Genomic DNA, 17887 nt, shown 5'->3' on the forward strand with positions numbered 1-17887 from the left:
TGTGCCTTGGTGGTTGTCCAGTGGCCAAGTAAATTTTTTCAGTGCAGTTTCATTTTGAGAAATCACAAACATCATGATAGATCTACATGAATAAAAAAATATATATATAAATATTTTTTGTAAATAATTTCAGTTTGGTTTGACATAAGTCACTGTAAGAAGAAAAGTAAAAGTTTGTTGCAGATAACAAAGAAACACAAACTATTTCTGTGTGCAATTTAGAAAACTGTTGGCTCAGAAATAAATAACTTGTAATACATTCCATATTATGAAAAAAAGGTGTTCCCTGTGGCACGGACTATAGACAGCTAGAGGCAAGCTCTGGAAACAGATATCCATTAATTGATTCATCATATATTCTAGTTTACTATTTTTTTTTATTAGTGTCGAAAATCAGTTTGAATTTCATCACTTATAATCAGTTGATACCAACCGATAAGCTTTCGATTACACAGTGGGTTAGGACTATGAACATAGAAGAATTTGAATTATAAGAACCAAGCACATATTTGCATGTTATATTGCACACCGGTACTTCCAATGTTTTGTTCCACAGCCAATATAGTCCCGATTGTCTATCTGTTGCCAATCAAAACATCGAAAATGTTGCTTTGTAATACACAATATAGTATATAACCATGCATGCATACCACTAGTAAGTTTTTGCAGTACATGACTTGTACAACACCCTTGTATAAAAGGTGCAGTCCAGCCGATTGATCTCCTTTGATGGGCCCATTGAGCTATTTTTCGTTCAAGCCAGTGCACCACGACTGGTATACCAAAGGATGTGGTATGTGCTATCATGTCTGTGGGCGGGTGTGCATATAAAATATCCTTTGCTACTAAAGGAAAATGTATCAGAGTTTCTTTCTTAAGACTTAATGTCAACATGACCAAATGTTTGACATCTAATAGCCAATGATTAATAAATCAGTGTGCTCTAGTGGTGTCATTAAACAAAGCAAAACATTAAATTTTGAAAGTGAGGAAGTCACTGTCACTAGTGTCAGTATGGTTGTTATGGGGAAGGAAATTTGAGGATCTAATTAGGTCCTGAACCTGTTAGTTATAGTGTTCGGGGGTCTGCTGTCCTATGAACATTTTAAATTTCAGGTGTTCAAATACAGCATTCCCAGCCTTCTAAGCACTATAACGTGGAAAAATTGGGAGGAGGCATAGATCCTTGGTCCCTGCACCCCTCCATTCTGCGACTCTAGCTCTGGTTTAAAATGTGATTCTGGGTGACGATAAACAAATGGTTTTTTTTACTTTCTTTTTTGTTTTGAGCAGGACATAACCCAGTAATAACATGCTGGCCAGATGCACGGTCAGTCTAGGATCGATCCTCGTTGGAGGCTCATTGGACTATTTCTTGGTCCAGCTTGTGCTTCACATCTGGTGTAACAGTCTGTCATGTGGTATGTACTATCCTGTCTGTGGGGTGCTGCATATAAAAGATCCCTTGTTGCTGATCAATCAGAAAGAGTAGCCCATTACATGGCAGCAGTGGGTTTTTACTCATTATCTGTGTGGTCTTTAACCATGTAATAAGATTTAGAATATACATATAACACTAATTTATTTTTTATGACATGTGGTTAAGACATCAAACATACGGCTGGTAGGTACTGGGTTCGCATCACGGTACCGGCTCCCACCCAAAGCAAGATTTAATGACTAAATAGGTAGGTGTAAGGCCACTACACCCTCTTCTCTCTGACTAACTAACAACTAACCCACTGTCCTGGATAGAAAGCCCAGATAACTGAGGTGTGTGCCCAGGACAGCGTGCTTGAACCTTAATTGGACATAAGCACGAAAATAAGTTAAAATGAAATGTGACATATGACTGAATTTGCCAGGGTGGGTCATACACTGGTATGACTGATGTTATATACTACTCAAAAGAATTTAAGGGTCAGACGATATTTTCGACATTATTTTCTGAATGTCAGTTATATTAGCTAGACCATAATGTCACGCATGGTATTGTTACATTTTGACGAAAGTGGGTCTAAGCAACCCATAAATGAATTCAAATCCACTGTCATTGACACTGTCGACTAGTTCTAATGGCGAAAACATGCTTACATTTGCACGTAAATTAGGGCGAAAGCGAAAGGTCTGCTAAGTGCCCATAACTTGCTTTTTCACAAAGCGCTTCATTTGCACGCTTTGCACGTGTATTCCATGTTCCCAATGCTGAATTTCCGTATAATTGGAGCTTGCGTTCGTGTACGGTGCACACTCCAAATTCGACAATGGTACGACTTCAACTGACTATCGAAGATCGAGGAAGGGCTATTGCTTGGCTTCAGGATGGCAATACGCAAAGAAATGTTGCTCTGAGACTTGGTGTCAGTCAGAGTGTCGTTGGCCGACTGGCAACGCTACCAAGCAACGAATTCTGTTCAAAATCGTCCACGTTCGGGAAGACCCCGAAGCACTACAAATAGAGAGGACCGCTACATCACCAATATGGCTCTACGTCAACGCACAACCACTGCACGCCGATTATGTGACAATCTGCGAGAGCCAATAATCTACGCTGCCGTCGCCAGGCTGTTCGACCACCACTCCTACCACGTCACAGAACGGCCAGACGTCACTGGTGCACGCTTCATCTGCGGTGGCAACGTGTTCATTGGGGTCGAGTGATGTTCACTGATGAATCCAGGTTTAGTCTCCAGTTCAACGACGGTCGGGTTCGTGTCTACAGACATCCTGGGGAGCGCTTCGCTGACGTTAACGTTAGACAACATCACCGGTTCGGTGGTGGCAGCGTCATGGTGTGGGGCGGCATCTCTATCCACCACAGGACCCCCCTCTATATGGTGGATGGCAATTTGAATCGAATCTGCTATCTGCTTCAGCAGATTGGCGGCGGGGCAGTTCTGCAGGATGACAATGCCAGACCCCACCGCGCCAGGGTGGTAACGGACTTTCTCAGACAACAAGGTATCGCCAGGATGGATTGGCCAGCATATTCGCCTGACTTGGCCCCAATAGAGAACGCCTGGGACGAATTAGGCAGGAGAGTTCGGGATAACCATGCCCCTCCGGCCAACCTTCATGATCTGGGTCAACTTCTTATGGCAGAGTGGCAGGCCATTCCCCAAGAGTTCTTCAGACGTCTGATCAACAGCATGAGGCAATGATGTGTCGAGTGTATTCGTGCCAGGGGTGGATTCACACACTATTAAACGAATGTTCTAATGTGTAAAATCCATGTTTGACAACCTTCAACTTTGACAGCATGTCATGTGACTTTCTTGTATACAGTGACGTTTATTTATGTTTTTTTGTAAATATGGAACAATAAATAAAAAATTTGGTGTAGTTTACATCATCAATCTAATACACTCTGAAACTTATTTGGTTATAAATTTTTGACCCTTAAATTCTTTTGAGTAGTATATAACCATAATTAAAATGTGTTGAGTGTATCTTTAAATAAAACATCCCTTCCTTCTTTCCGTGGGTCAGGATTTAATAATTAGCTGAGTCAGTTGAGTTCTCACTTAAGGTGCTTGTGTTGCAGGATCGAACCACCTCGGCCGATCCATTCAACTGATTGGGGTTTTTCTTGTTGCAACCAGTGCACCACAACTGGTCAAAGGCCATGGTATGTGCTTTCCTGTCTGTGGGGAAGTGCACATAAAAGATCCCTGGCTGCTAACGAAAAAATATAGCGGGTTTCCTCTGATGACCAAGTGTCAGACTTACCAAATGTTTGACACCCAATAGCTGATGATTAATTAATCAATGTGTTCTAGTGGAAGGAAGGAAATGTTTTATTTAATGACACACTCAACACATTTTATTCACAGTTATATGGCATTAGACATATGGTTAAGGACCACATAGATATTGAGACAGGAACCCCGCTGTCGCCACTTCACGGGCTACTCTTTTCGATTAGCAGCAATTAAGGGATCTTGTATATGCACCATCCCACAGACAGGATAGCACATACCACAGCCTTTGATATACCAGTCGTGGTGCACTAGATGGAAGAAAAAATAGCCCAGTTGGTCCACCGAGTGTTCCGGTGGTGTCGTTAAACAAAACAAACTTTAACTTTCCTTCCTTTCTTTAAACATTTTCGCATGGGAATATGAGATTATTGTCCACCTCAGACTGGCCACACAGGACTCCCTCTGGAATCTGGTCTGAGGTAATGACAACCAGCCCTTCAAGGTGCTTGATCTGTTTGACGACCGGATTTCAAGTGATAAGCTACATCTTTTGATCTCCGGTTGTTTCAACATTTGGACGAAGCATATCAGTTTACAAAGCCTGATGTAAAAATCTCACTGATCTGGCTAATACAGTACCCTGTTTGAAATGTTCACAAAGTAAAAAAATAGTTTTCAAGAGTGGTTTGTTTTTGTGTGTGTCTGTGTGTGTGTTAATAATTATAGGCAGGAACTAGCTCAGTCGGGAGAGCGCTCGCCTGAGGTGCTAGCATCGTAGGATCGAATCGCCTCAGTGGACCCATTCTCTGATTTGGGATTTTCCCCATCCCAACCAGTGCATCATGACTGGTATATCAAAGGCTGTGGTATGTGTTGTCCTAAGTATCACGTTTAGTAATTACATACATGTATATATACCTTAGAGAATATTTAGTTTTTAAGTACAGCAGTTGGTAATCAACTGAGAATTAGCAACTTGTATTAAACATTTTACAATTGTATAGTGATCTCTGAAACTTCCATAGTAAACTGACGGGTTATAAAATGTTCCCTAAATGTGTTTTATTTATTTTAATTTTAATTTTTAAATCATCTTTTAAAATTAATATTCACTACTCTTTTTAGGGGCCCCATTCAAATATTACATAATACTTGAGGGGGTGGTGCAAATATTACGTAATGCTCGAGGGGTGGTGCAAATATTACGTAATGCTCGAGGGGGTGGTGCAGATATTACATAATGCTCAAGGGGGTGGTGTGTGTATATATTCAAACATTATATAGGGTGGGTGTACTGAATACACTTTTTCTTATTACTGGGTTTTTTTTCTTCATAAATGCTCCATCACGGCAACAATGTTTAATAAGTATATAGTAATAGCTAGATGTACAAACACTCAATAATGATTATAAATCAAGTCTTCTTCTTCGTCATCGTACACTCAGACAGGGACCCCAGTGGCTTGAACAAAAGCTGCTGTATTCTGTAGGTTCTCCAAGGGGCCAAAGAGTTTCTTCAATTGAGTTGAAATGCAAGCATTATTTAATATTTTGGGCGATGTATGGTCTAGCATTACAAGGGGAGGGATGGTGTCTAATTTTGACAATTTAAATAGCATTACATACTATATGAATGGCCTTTTAATTAAAATCAGCCTCTCCAATAAATACCCTGTCTCCCCCTCTTCCCATTCTCAAATTCTCTCCATATGAATTTCTATGTACTTGAGTGAGTGTTGAAAGCAGGCAGTCTCATCAATATCAATAATGGCCTGCACTTGACGGCTTTGACTTTCTGTTTTGTGTTTCCTCGGACATCGAGTGACTGGCGGTACGTTCCTGGACATTCCTGGCCGGTTTAATTTGATTGATGGCCATCAATGGGTTATGTATTCATTACCTGAGACGGTAAACTTCAGTGGGTTGCCACTTCCTCTGCTGAGAAAACGTAAGCGTCCGTCTCGCAGCCAAGACAAACAGTATTCTGCATGGTGGTTTCGGTTTTAAACATGAGCAGTTGCAGAGAAGTTTAAATCCATTCCACACATTTTTGTGCAGTTTTAAATAGAGGCATATACAAATAGATATGAGATGAGGATTTTTGTATTGCTTGTGCCGCTTTGTATGTGATTGGTTTAATATAGAACTGTTATTTATAGAGCTCTACATAAAAGAAAGGGATGTACATTGGTTTAATATAGAACTGTTATTTATAGAGCTCTACATAAATGAGAGGGATGTACATTGGTTTAATAATAATATAGAACTGTTATTTATAGAGCTCTACATAAATGAGAGGGATGTACATTGGTTTAATAATAATAGAACTGTTATTTATAGAGCTCTACATAAATGAGAGGGATGTACATTGGTTTAATATAGAACTGTTATTTATAGAGCTCTACATAAATGAGAGGGATGTACATTGGTTTAATATAGAACTGTTATTTATAGAGCTCTACATAAATGAGAGGGATGTACATTGGTTTAATAATAATATAGAACTGTTATTTATAGAGCTCTACATAAATGAGAGGGATGTACATTGGTTTAATAATAATATAGAACTGTTATTTATAGAGCTCCATATGAATGAGAGGGATGTATGTGTAGCTCAGTTGGTAGAGTGCTCGCCTAAGGTGCTTTGGTTCTCTGATTGTTTTTTTCCCTCATCCCAACCACGTAGCCCAGTGGTAAAGTGCTCACTTGATGCTTGGTCAGTTTGAGATCAATCCCCATCAGTGGGCCCATTGGGCTATTTCTCCTCCAGCCAGTGCACTACAACTGGTACATCAAAGACTGAGGTATGTGCTATCCTGTCTGTGGGATGGTGCATATAAAAGATCCCTTGCTGCTAATAGCCCATGAAGTGGCCACAGCAGGTTTTCTCCCTCAGTATCTGTGTGGTCCTTAACCATATGTCCGACGCTATATAACCGTAAATAAAATGTGTTGAGTGTGTTGTTAAATAAACCATTTCCCTCCTTCCTTCATCCCAAGCAGTGCCCATGAGCATGACTAGTATACCAAAGTAATGATATGGACACCTTCTTGGGTGGGCGGTCTACAATCGATTCCTGTCAGCTAGTGTCTCACAGTGGGTCCATATTGGGCTATTTTTCATTCCTGCCGGTTCACCACAACTGGTATGTGCTGTCCTGTCTGTGGGAAAGTGCATATAAAAAATCCTTTGCTGCTAATGGAAAAATGTAGCATGTTTCCTCTGATATATATTACCAAATGTTTGACATCCAATAGCTGATTATTAATTAATCAATGTGTTCTAGTTGTGTTGTTAAATTTAAAAAAACTTTGTTCATGCATAGCATATAATTATACTGCTTATAAATACAGAAACAGGGAACCCTTAAAACATTCAAGAGCAAATATTACATATTATTTACTGGTAAGTGCTTATACAGAAATAGGGGAGTCTTAAAAACATTCAAGAGCAAATATTACATATTATTTACTGGTAAGTGCTTATACAGAAATAGGGGAGTCTTAAAAACATTCAAGAGCAAATATTACATACTTAATTGCAGGTAAAAGTCCCTGACTTACGATAATTCATTTCGTAACTATGGCAATTGTCATGTGCATGCAGTGCCGTTGTTACATTTGAATATAGGATCTTTAAATACCTGTATAAATTACATACCTGAATACCTGTGTATTTCACAAAGGTAGTCAAAGGCATCACACATGTATACACATGTATGCAATGTTTAACATTACAAGAATGTCTTTTATTAATGCAATAGACAATTTTAAAGCCAGGTGCATGCTGTCATGATGTTACTACTAGCAACAATACACACATGCTCTGCACAAATGCCATAAAAAAAAAATAACTTTCACTAAATTGAAGTATTTAAATTGTTATAAAACATTAGCAAACAAGGTTACATTTAAAAATAGAACAAGAAACTTGTGCTCATAGGTTGGTATACCAGCTCCCATGCATAGTGATCAAGTGATGGGAGTGGGGATGTAGTCTGGGTTTGTTTATACATGGTTGTGGAAAACCGGGAAAGTTATGGAATTTAAAAATAATTTTTCCAGGCCTTTGAAAGTACTGGAAAACTGAATTTTTATTTCAAACTATTGGAAAGTTATGGAAAATTGTGGTAATCAATAGTTTTGTAAATTTTTGTTAATATGCCACCTGTGATTTTGACAGTGCTCGAGATTTCCTATCTTACGAGAACTGTGCAAATGGCCAATCAGTGATAACATCTTGACCAAGCTCGGCCAATCGGTGTATGGCTTTTATAAAATCTGTCAGCCATTGTTGTTTTCTAAGCTAGAAGGAAATTGAAATCTTATGAAAAGTACTGGAATTTGGTGTCTGAAGGTCCTGGAAAGTTATGAATATGTGTTCAGCTAAAATTGTAGGAACTCTGTAGCCCAGTGGTAAAGCACTCGCCTGATGTACGGTCGGTCTAGGATCGATCCCCGTCAGTGAGCCCATTGGGCTATTTCTCATTCATGCCAGTGCTCCACAACTGGTATATCAAAGGCTGTGGTTTGAATTGGCTATTCAGTTAGTAGGATGGTGCATATAAAGTTAAGGTTTATTTTGTTTAATGACACCACTAGAGCACAGATTAATGAAAACTCGGCTATTGGATGTCAAACATTTGGTAATTAATTCAGAGGAAACCTACATTTTTCCATAAGCAGCAAGCGATCTTTTATGTGCACTTTCCCTACAGACAGGAAAGCATATACCTTTGACCAGTTGTGGTGCACTGGATGGAACGGGGAAAACCCAAACAATTGAATGGATCCTGCAATGCAAGCACCTCAGGCGAGCTCACATGATCACTTAACTACGTGTAATAACAAACCGCTATTTGAACAGTGTACATAACTGAGCCTTAATTGGACACATCTGTAAGTATGAAAATAAAACTGAGATGATATATAAATATATTGCAAACTCATCTTAATTAGCACATGTATTCTTAATGAGTATGTAGTACATGTAATTGCTATATTTCTGTAATGATAGCCAGCTCATGTACATGACATATATCTTCTAAAATAATAAAGTCATGAACTCGTGCACTTAATTTGTTTTGTTTAAAGACACCACTAGAGCACATTGATTTATTAATCATCGGTTATTTGATGTCAAACATAAGGTCATTTTGACACAGTCATAGAAAGGAAACCCGCTACATTTTTTTTCCTATTAGTAGCAAGGTATCTTTTATATGCACTTTCCCCACAGACAGGGTAGTACATACCACGGCCTTTGATATACCAGTCGTGGTGCACTGGCTGGAATGAGAAATAGTCCAATGGGCCCACCGACGGGGATCTATCCCAAACTGACCATACGTCCTGCCTTTCAGAGCACTTAGATGCTCCAGATAAACTGGTATCTGTTTTTCTCATGGTAATGTTCACTCATGTTTTATTCGATTAGTATAAGGTTCTAACTAGCCAGAGGGTTTTAGATCTTCCGTATGATAATCTCTCACTATCTTTCTGTCTCTACACAGCTTTTCCATCTTGTTTGTCACAACTGGGGCATGTTAAGTAGGTCACCCAGTTCTATATACATGTATATACATGTATATACATGTGTATATACATTTGTGTGTTAGATACACCTTATTTACCTGCAGTATCTACATTGAGGTATGTACATATATATACAGGTGTATACATGTGTATATACATTTGTGTGTTAGATACACCTTATTTACCTGCAGTATCTATATTGAGGTATGTACATATATATATATATATATATATACAGGTGTATACATGTGTATATACATTTGTATGCTAGATACGCCTTATTTACCTGCAGTATCTACATTGAGTTATGTACATGTATATACAGGTGTATACAGGTGTATATACATTTGTATGCTAGATACGCCTTATTTACCTGCAGTATCTACATTGAGGTATGTACATGTATATACAGGTGTATACATGTGTATATACATTTGTGTTAGATACGCTTTATTTACCTGCAGTATCTACATTGAGTTATGTACATGTATATACAGGTGTATACAGGTGTATATACATTTGTATGCTAGATACGCCTTATTTACCTGCAGTATCTACATTGAGGTATGTACATGTATATACAGGTGTATATACATTTGTGTTAGATACGCTTTATTTACCTGCAGTATCTACATTGAGTTATGTACATGTATATACAGGTGTATACATGTGTATATACATTTGTGTGTTAGATACACCTTATTTACCTGCAGTATCTACATTGAGGTATGTACATGTATATACAGGTGTATATACATTTGTGTGTTAGATACGCCTTATTTACCTGTAGTATCTACATTGAGGTATGTACATATATATATATACAGGTGTATGCATGTGTATATACATTTGTGTGTTAGATATGCCTTATTTACCTGCAGTATCTACATTGAGGTATGTACATGTATATACAGGAGTATACATGTGTATATATATTTGTGTGTTAGATACGCCTTATTTACCTGCAGTATCTATATGGAGGTATGTACATGTATATTAGTATTATGCATGTCAATAGTCTGTAATTAACTACCCTTTTGACAAAATTAATTACTCTTAACACTATCCCTAAACGTAACCCATTTTCTTTCTGAGGGAGGCCCCCCATACCCCCTGTTGAGTGTGGTTGCATTCAGTTCCATAGCGCCATACCCAAAAATTTCTTTCTGGCAAAAACCCTGAGTCTGCTTGCCGAATGTGAGTGAGAATTAAATATATAAAGTTTGTTTTGTTTGACAATGTGTCACCACTAGAGTACATTAATTTGTTGACCATTGGCTACTGGATGTTGAACATTGGCTACTGGATGTTGAACATTGGCTACTGGATGTTGAACATTGGCTACTGGATGTTGAACATTGGCTACTGGATGTTGAACACTGGCTACTGGATGTTGACTATTGGCTACTGGATGTTGAACATTGGCTACTGGATGTTGAACATTGGCTACTGGATGTTGACTATTGGCTACTGGATGTTGACCATTGGCTACTGGATGTTGAACATTGGCTACTGGATGTTGAACATTGGCTACTGGATGTTGGCCATTGGCTACTGGATGTTGACCATTGGCTACTGGATGTTGACCATTGGCTACTGGATGTTGACCATTGGCTACTGGATGTTGAACATTGGCTACTGGATGTTGACTATTGGCTACTGGATGTTGACTATTGGCTACTGGATGTTGAACATTGGCTACTGGATGTTGAACATTGGCTACTGGATGTTGAACATTGGCTACTGGATGTTGAACATTGGCTACTGGATGTTGAACATTGGCTACTGGATGTTGAACATTGGCTACTGGATGTTGAACATTGGCTACTGGATGTTGAACATTGGCTACTGGATGTTGAACACTGGCTACTGGATGTTGACTATTGGCTACTGGATGTTGAACATTGGCTACTGGATGTTGAACATTGGCTACTGGATGTTGACTATTGGCTACTGGATGTTGACCATTGGCTACTGGATGTTGAACATTGGCTACTGGATGTTGAACATTGGCTACTGGATGTTGGCCATTGGCTACTGGATGTTGACCATTGGCTACTGGATGTTGACCATTGGCTACTGGATGTTGACCATTGGCTACTGGATGTTGAACATTGGCTACTGGATGTTGAACATTGGCTACTGGATGTTGACTATTGGCTACTGGATGTTGAACATTGGCTACTGGATGTTGAACATTGGCTACTGGATGTTGAACATTGGCTACTGGATGTTGAACATTGGCTACTGGATGTTGAACATTGGCTACTGGATGTTGAACATTGGCTACTGGATGTTGAACATTGGCTACTGGATGTTGAACATTGGCTACTGGATGTTGAACATTGGCTACTGGATGTTGAACATTGGCTACTGGATGTTGAACACTGGCTACTGGATGTTGAACACTGGCTACTGGATGTTGACTACTGGCTACTGGATGTTGACTATTGGCTACTGGATGTTGAACATTGGCTACTGGATGTTGACCACTGGCTACTGGATGTTGACCACTGGCTACTGGATGTTGACCACTGGCTACTGGATGTTGAACATTGGCTACTGGATGTTGAACATTGGCTACTGGATGTTGAACACTGGCTACTGGATGTTGACTATTGGCTACTGGATGTTGACTATTGGCTACTGGATGTTGAACACTGGCTACTGGATGTTGACTATTGGCTACTGGATGTTGAACATTGGCTACTGGATGTTGAACATTGGCTACTGGATGTTGAACATTGGCTACTGGATGTTGAACATTGGCTACTGGATGTTGAACATTGGCTACTGGATGTTGAACACTGGCTACTGGATGTTGACTATTGGCTACTGGATGTTGACTATTGGCTACTGGATGTTGAACATTGGCTACTGGATGTTGAACATTGGCTACTGGATGTTGAACATTGGCTACTGGATGTTGACTATTGGCTACTGGATGTTGAACATTGGCTACTGGATGTTGACTATTGGCTACTGGATGTTGAACATTGGCTACTGGATGTTGAACATTGGCTACTGGATGTTGACTATTGGCTACTGGATGTTGACCATTGGCTACTGGATGTTGACCATTGGCTACTGGATGTTGACTATTGGCTACTGGATGTTGAACATTGGCTACTGGATGTTGAACATTGGCTACTGGATGTTGAACATTGGCTACTGGATGTTGAACACTGGCTACTGGATGTTGACTATTGGCTACTGGATGTTGAACACTGGCTACTGGATGTTGACTATTGGCTACTGGATGTTGAACATTGGCTACTGGATGTTGAACATTGGCTACTGGATGTTGAACATTGGCTACTGGATGTTGACTATTGGCTACTGGATGTTGAACATTGGCTACTGGATGTTGAACATTGGCTACTGGATGTTGAACATTGGCTACTGGATGTTGACCATTGGCTACTGGATGTTGAACATTGGCTACTGGATGTTGAACATTGGCTACTGGATGTTGACCATTGGCTACTGGATGTTGAACATTGGCTACTGGATGTTGAACATTGGCTACTGGATGTTGACTATTGGCTACTGGATGTTGACCATTGGCTACTGGATGTTGACTATTGGCTACTGGATGTTGAACATTGGCTACTGGATGTTGAACATTGGCTACTGGATGTTGAACATTGGCTACTGGATGTTGACTATTGGCTACTGGATGTTGAACATTGGCTACTGGATGTTGACTATTGGCTACTGGATGTTGAACATTGGCTACTGGATGTTGAACATTGGCTACTGGATGTTGAACATTGGCTACTGGATGTTGAACATTGGCTACTGGATGTTGACTATTGGCTACTGGATGTTGAACATTGGCTACTGGATGTTGAACATTGGCTACTGGATGTTGACTATTGGCTACTGGATGTTGACCATTGGCTACTGGATGTTGAACATTGGCTACTGGATGTTGACTATTGGCTACTGGATGTTGAACATTGGCTACTGGATGTTGAACATTGGCTACTGGATGTTGAACATTGGCTACTGGATGTTGAACACTGGCTACTGGATGTTGACTATTGGCTACTGGATGTTGAACACTGGCTACTGGATGTTGACTATTGGCTACTGGATGTTGAACATTGGCTACTGGATGTTGAACATTGGCTACTGGATGTTGAACATTGGCTACTGGATGTTGACTATTGGCTACTGGATGTTGAACATTGGCTACTGGATGTTGAACATTGGCTACTGGATGTTGAACATTGGCTACTGGATGTTGACCATTGGCTACTGGATGTTGACCATTGGCTACTGGATGTTGAACATTGGCTACTGGATGTTGACCATTGGCTACTGGATGTTGACCATTGGCTACTGGATGTTGAACATTGGCTACTGGATGTTGACTATTGGCTACTGGATGTTGACCATTGGCTACTGGATGTTGACTATTGGCTACTGGATGTTGACTATTGGCTACTGGATGTTGAACATTGGCTACTGGATGTTGAACATTGGCTACTGGATGTTGACTATTGGCTACTGGATGTTGAACATTGGCTACTGGATGTTGACTATTGGCTACTGGATGTTGAACATTGGCTACTGGATGTTGACTATTGGCTACTGGATGTTGACTATTGGCTACTGGATGTTGAACATTGGCTACTGGATGTTGAACATTGGCTACTGGATGTTGACTATTGGCTACTGGATGTTGAACATTGGCTACTGGATGTTGACTATTGGCTACTGGATGTTGACCATTGGCTACTGGATGTTGACTATTGGCTACTGGATGTTGACTATTGGCTACTGGATGTTGAACATTGGCTACTGGATGTTGAACATTGGCTACTGGATGTTGACTATTGGCTACTGGATGTTGAACATTGGCTACTGGATGTTGACTATTGGCTACTGGATGTTGACCATTGGCTACTGGATGTTGAACATTGGCTACTGGATGTTGAACATTGGCTACTGGATGTTGACCATTGGCTACTGGATGTTGACTATTGGCTACTGGATGTTGAACATTGGCTACTGGATGTTGAACATTGGCTACTGGATGTTGAACATTGGCTACTGGATGTTGAACATTGGCTACTGGATGTTGACTATTGGCTACTGGATGTTGACCATTGGCTACTGGATGTTGAACATTGGCTACTGGATGTTGACTATTGGCTACTGGATGTTGAACATTGGCTACTGGATGTTGAACATTGGCTACTGGATGTTGACTATTGGCTACTGGATGTTGAACATTCGGTAATTCTGGTGTTTAGTCTTAGAGAAAACCTATATTTTCCCATTATTAGTAAGACATCTTTTACATGTATATGTACTTTCCCATACCATGGACTTTGATGTACCAGTCATGGCTTTGATATACCGTTCATGGTGCACTGGTTGGGATGGGGTGAAAACCCTATCAGAGAATGGGTCCAGTGAGCTAGGTGATTCAATCCTATGATGTAAATACCTCAGGTGAGCGCTCTACCCACTGAGCTAGATCCCGCACCTCACTAAGAATTTTGGTTGGTACTAGTCCGGCTGACAATTCTCTTCTGATATTTTTCTATAATTGTTTTAGTAATTAATCACATTTTAAGCCATCCAAAAAATGAAAACTTTGTATGGGAATATGAGCCCTATATATGCCCTCCTAAATAGCTAGTCTCCAACTCCCCCTCCCACACACACACCCCACAAATACTACCCCCACTTCAAATACCATTCTTATTGACCAGTATCATTTCTTGAAATGACTCTTTTAAAACTGACAAAATTTGCTGGATCAAATTAGCCGGTTTGATGTGATACCAAGATTACGTGCACTCATGAATGGGGTGGTGGGTGCACGGCGTGGTTGCAGTGTGGTGACAACCAGAGGTCCTGCCATGGTTACGGCTCACGGTTGACTGACAAAGTGGCAGCGTGTTGAAGGATGAACAGTTGCATTCATGACTCCTTTACCTGGCAAGCGACCCAATTAGTTCATTATACATCAAGGGCTTAGTCTGATTTGAACCAGATTAGTTTGTCAAACACCTCTCTGTCACTCTGTGGCCGTGTGGCGGGCTGTATACAGAGCAGTTGAGAGTGGTCTCACTCCGCAGCTGTTTGTGGGTACAGCACTGGATGAACTTTCCCAGTACAATAACATTGACTGGTGTGTACAGTGCAGCAATATATATACAATATATGTATGTATGTGTGCTATTTATGTTTTTACTTGTAGCTATACTTTTCCAGTACAGTAACATTGACTATTGTGTACAGCATAACACTATACATGTATAAATTTAATGTGCTATTTATGTTTTTAGCTATAATTTTCTGTCATTGAAAAGTACATTTTGTAGTTGATATATGTGATAACAGTATTAGTGAATAAGGCATAATTTATGTGGTGATATATAAGTTGTTTTGTATGGGGTTTTTTTTTATTTCTTTCAGATACATTTGTATAAGTGATTTAAAATGTAAATAATATTCAAGGCCATATTGAACGGAATAGTGGCACAAATAGATGACCTTTTGAATGTTACAATGTTAAATAAAAGTATTTATACCTGAAGATACGGTATAATGAACTCATTTGTAGTTGTCTTTAATTTCATATAAATTATTAGTCCCCTACTGTCCTTCTGTCTGTGTGTCCGTCCATCTGTCTGTCCGTCTGTCCTACATATAGTTTTCTAGATGGGTTTTTATTTCACAATGCCTTTAGGAATTTAGCTGAAATTTTGTGTATAGCTTTATCATTTTCTGTTACAGATCAAGTTTAACTTTCATGGCTTTTCTTACCTATTTTTTCACAGAGTTATGGGCCTTGAATTTTAGAGATACCAAAAAAAAAAATGGGCCCAGTAGGGGACATGTATTTATAGCAGTACTCTCAGAATGCTTGTTCAGTTTGAAGAAAGGAAGGAAATGTTTTATTTAATGATGCACTCAACACATTTCATTTACAGTTATATGGCATCGGACACATGGTTAGAACCACACAGATATTGAGAGAGGAAACCCGCTGTCGCCACTTCATGGGCTACTCTTTTCGATTAGCAGCAAGGGATCTGTTCAGTTTGGATGCCATTAGTTTTTGTATCAGTTAAATTACAAATGTCTTGAGATCAGATTAGGCCCATGTTTACAGTATATTAATTAACAAATTAATTTTATCATTAAAAAGAATAATATAATAAAATATCCATGTTTCTTTGGCTGTTCTGTGTATTATACATCTACATGTAATTTCACCTCCAAAGAACTTTATTCAACCAGCGAGATACGGTGACACCTGCATGTACCGGTATCTGTTGTCCTCATACCCAACTTAAATGAAATCAATATGTTGGTATATAACTTATTTATGGCTACATGTACCTGGCCATTATTACTAACAACTAAAAGCTATGATCACTAACCCTGTGCCTTGAAAAAGACAATCCAGATAATTGAGGTGTGCCCAGGACAGCATGCTTAAACCTGAATTCATTATAAGCACGAAAATCAAGTTAAAATAAAAAGTTTGTGTAGACATAAAAGATATAAAGTAACATTTGGTTTATGTTAGACTATGGATGAGTATGGGGTTTTTTGTTTAACAACACCACTAGAGCACATTGATTAATTAATCATCAGCTATTGGATGTCCGACATTTTGTAATTATTATGTGTATAGTCATCAGAAGAAACCCACTACATTTTTCGCAATGCATCATGGGATCTTTTATATGCACTTTCCTACAGACAGAAAAGCATATACCACGGCCTTTGACCAGTTGTGGTGCACTGGTTGGAACGAGAAAAAAATGCAATCAGTTTAATGGATCCATTGAGGTGGTTCCATCATAGGACGCAAGCATTTCAAGCGAGCACTCAACCGACTGGGCTAAATGCTGCTCATGGATAAGTAAGCCAGGTCAGGTCAGAGAATTTAACGTGCACATTTAGAGCAAGCTGTTGTAGTGCACGCCTGTCCTGGGTGCATGTGTCAGCCTCAACCAGCTCCTCCATCCAGAACAAGAAAGTAAGCGAGAAAAATAGCTGATTTTGTAGACATTATTATACCAATGATGTTCCACATCTGTAAAGAATTAAGGTACGTAATGTTCTTAATTAAATGTTAGGTGAGCAGTGGTCAGTATAGTTATAGGTATATATACCATGTGGAAAACCTGGCATGCAGTTTCCTGTTGCTGTGTCTAAGTTAAGTAATAGACTGAGTATACTTGGTTTGGTTCCCATCTGGACATACTAAATTAAGGCTGTGTCATCATTACATTTCTGGGGCGAGACGTAGCCCACTGGTCAAGCGCTCGCTTAATGTGCGGTTGGTTTGGAATCAATCCCCGTCAGTGGGCCCATTGGGCTATTTCTCACTCCAGCCAGTGCTTCACAACTGGTGTAACAAAGGGGATGGTATGTACTATCCTGTCTGTGTGATGGTGCATATAAAAAATCCCTTGCTGCCAATCGAAAAGAGTAGCCCATGAAGTGGCGACAGCATTTAAATTCCTGCTTCAATATCTGTGTGGTCCTTAACAGTATGTCGGATGTCATAAAACCATAAATAAAATGTGTTGAGTGCATCATTAAATAAAACATTTCCTTCATTACATTTCTAATGGCTTGAGACTGTGTGGTGCAGAAAAACCCCATGGAAT

General features: G+C 39.6%; 1 protein-coding gene across 1 annotated transcript in view; it reads left to right on the top strand.

The window, feature by feature from the left end:
- The window catches only part of LOC121390024 (tripartite motif-containing protein 2-like), an 87387-nt gene that overhangs the window by 474 nt on the left and 69026 nt on the right, over window positions 1-17887 (top strand). The window lies entirely within an intron of this gene.

The sequence above is a fragment of the Gigantopelta aegis genome, chromosome 15 (genome assembly GCF_016097555.1).
Source record: "Gigantopelta aegis isolate Gae_Host chromosome 15, Gae_host_genome, whole genome shotgun sequence".
NCBI lineage: Eukaryota > Metazoa > Mollusca > Gastropoda > Neomphalida > Peltospiridae > Gigantopelta > Gigantopelta aegis.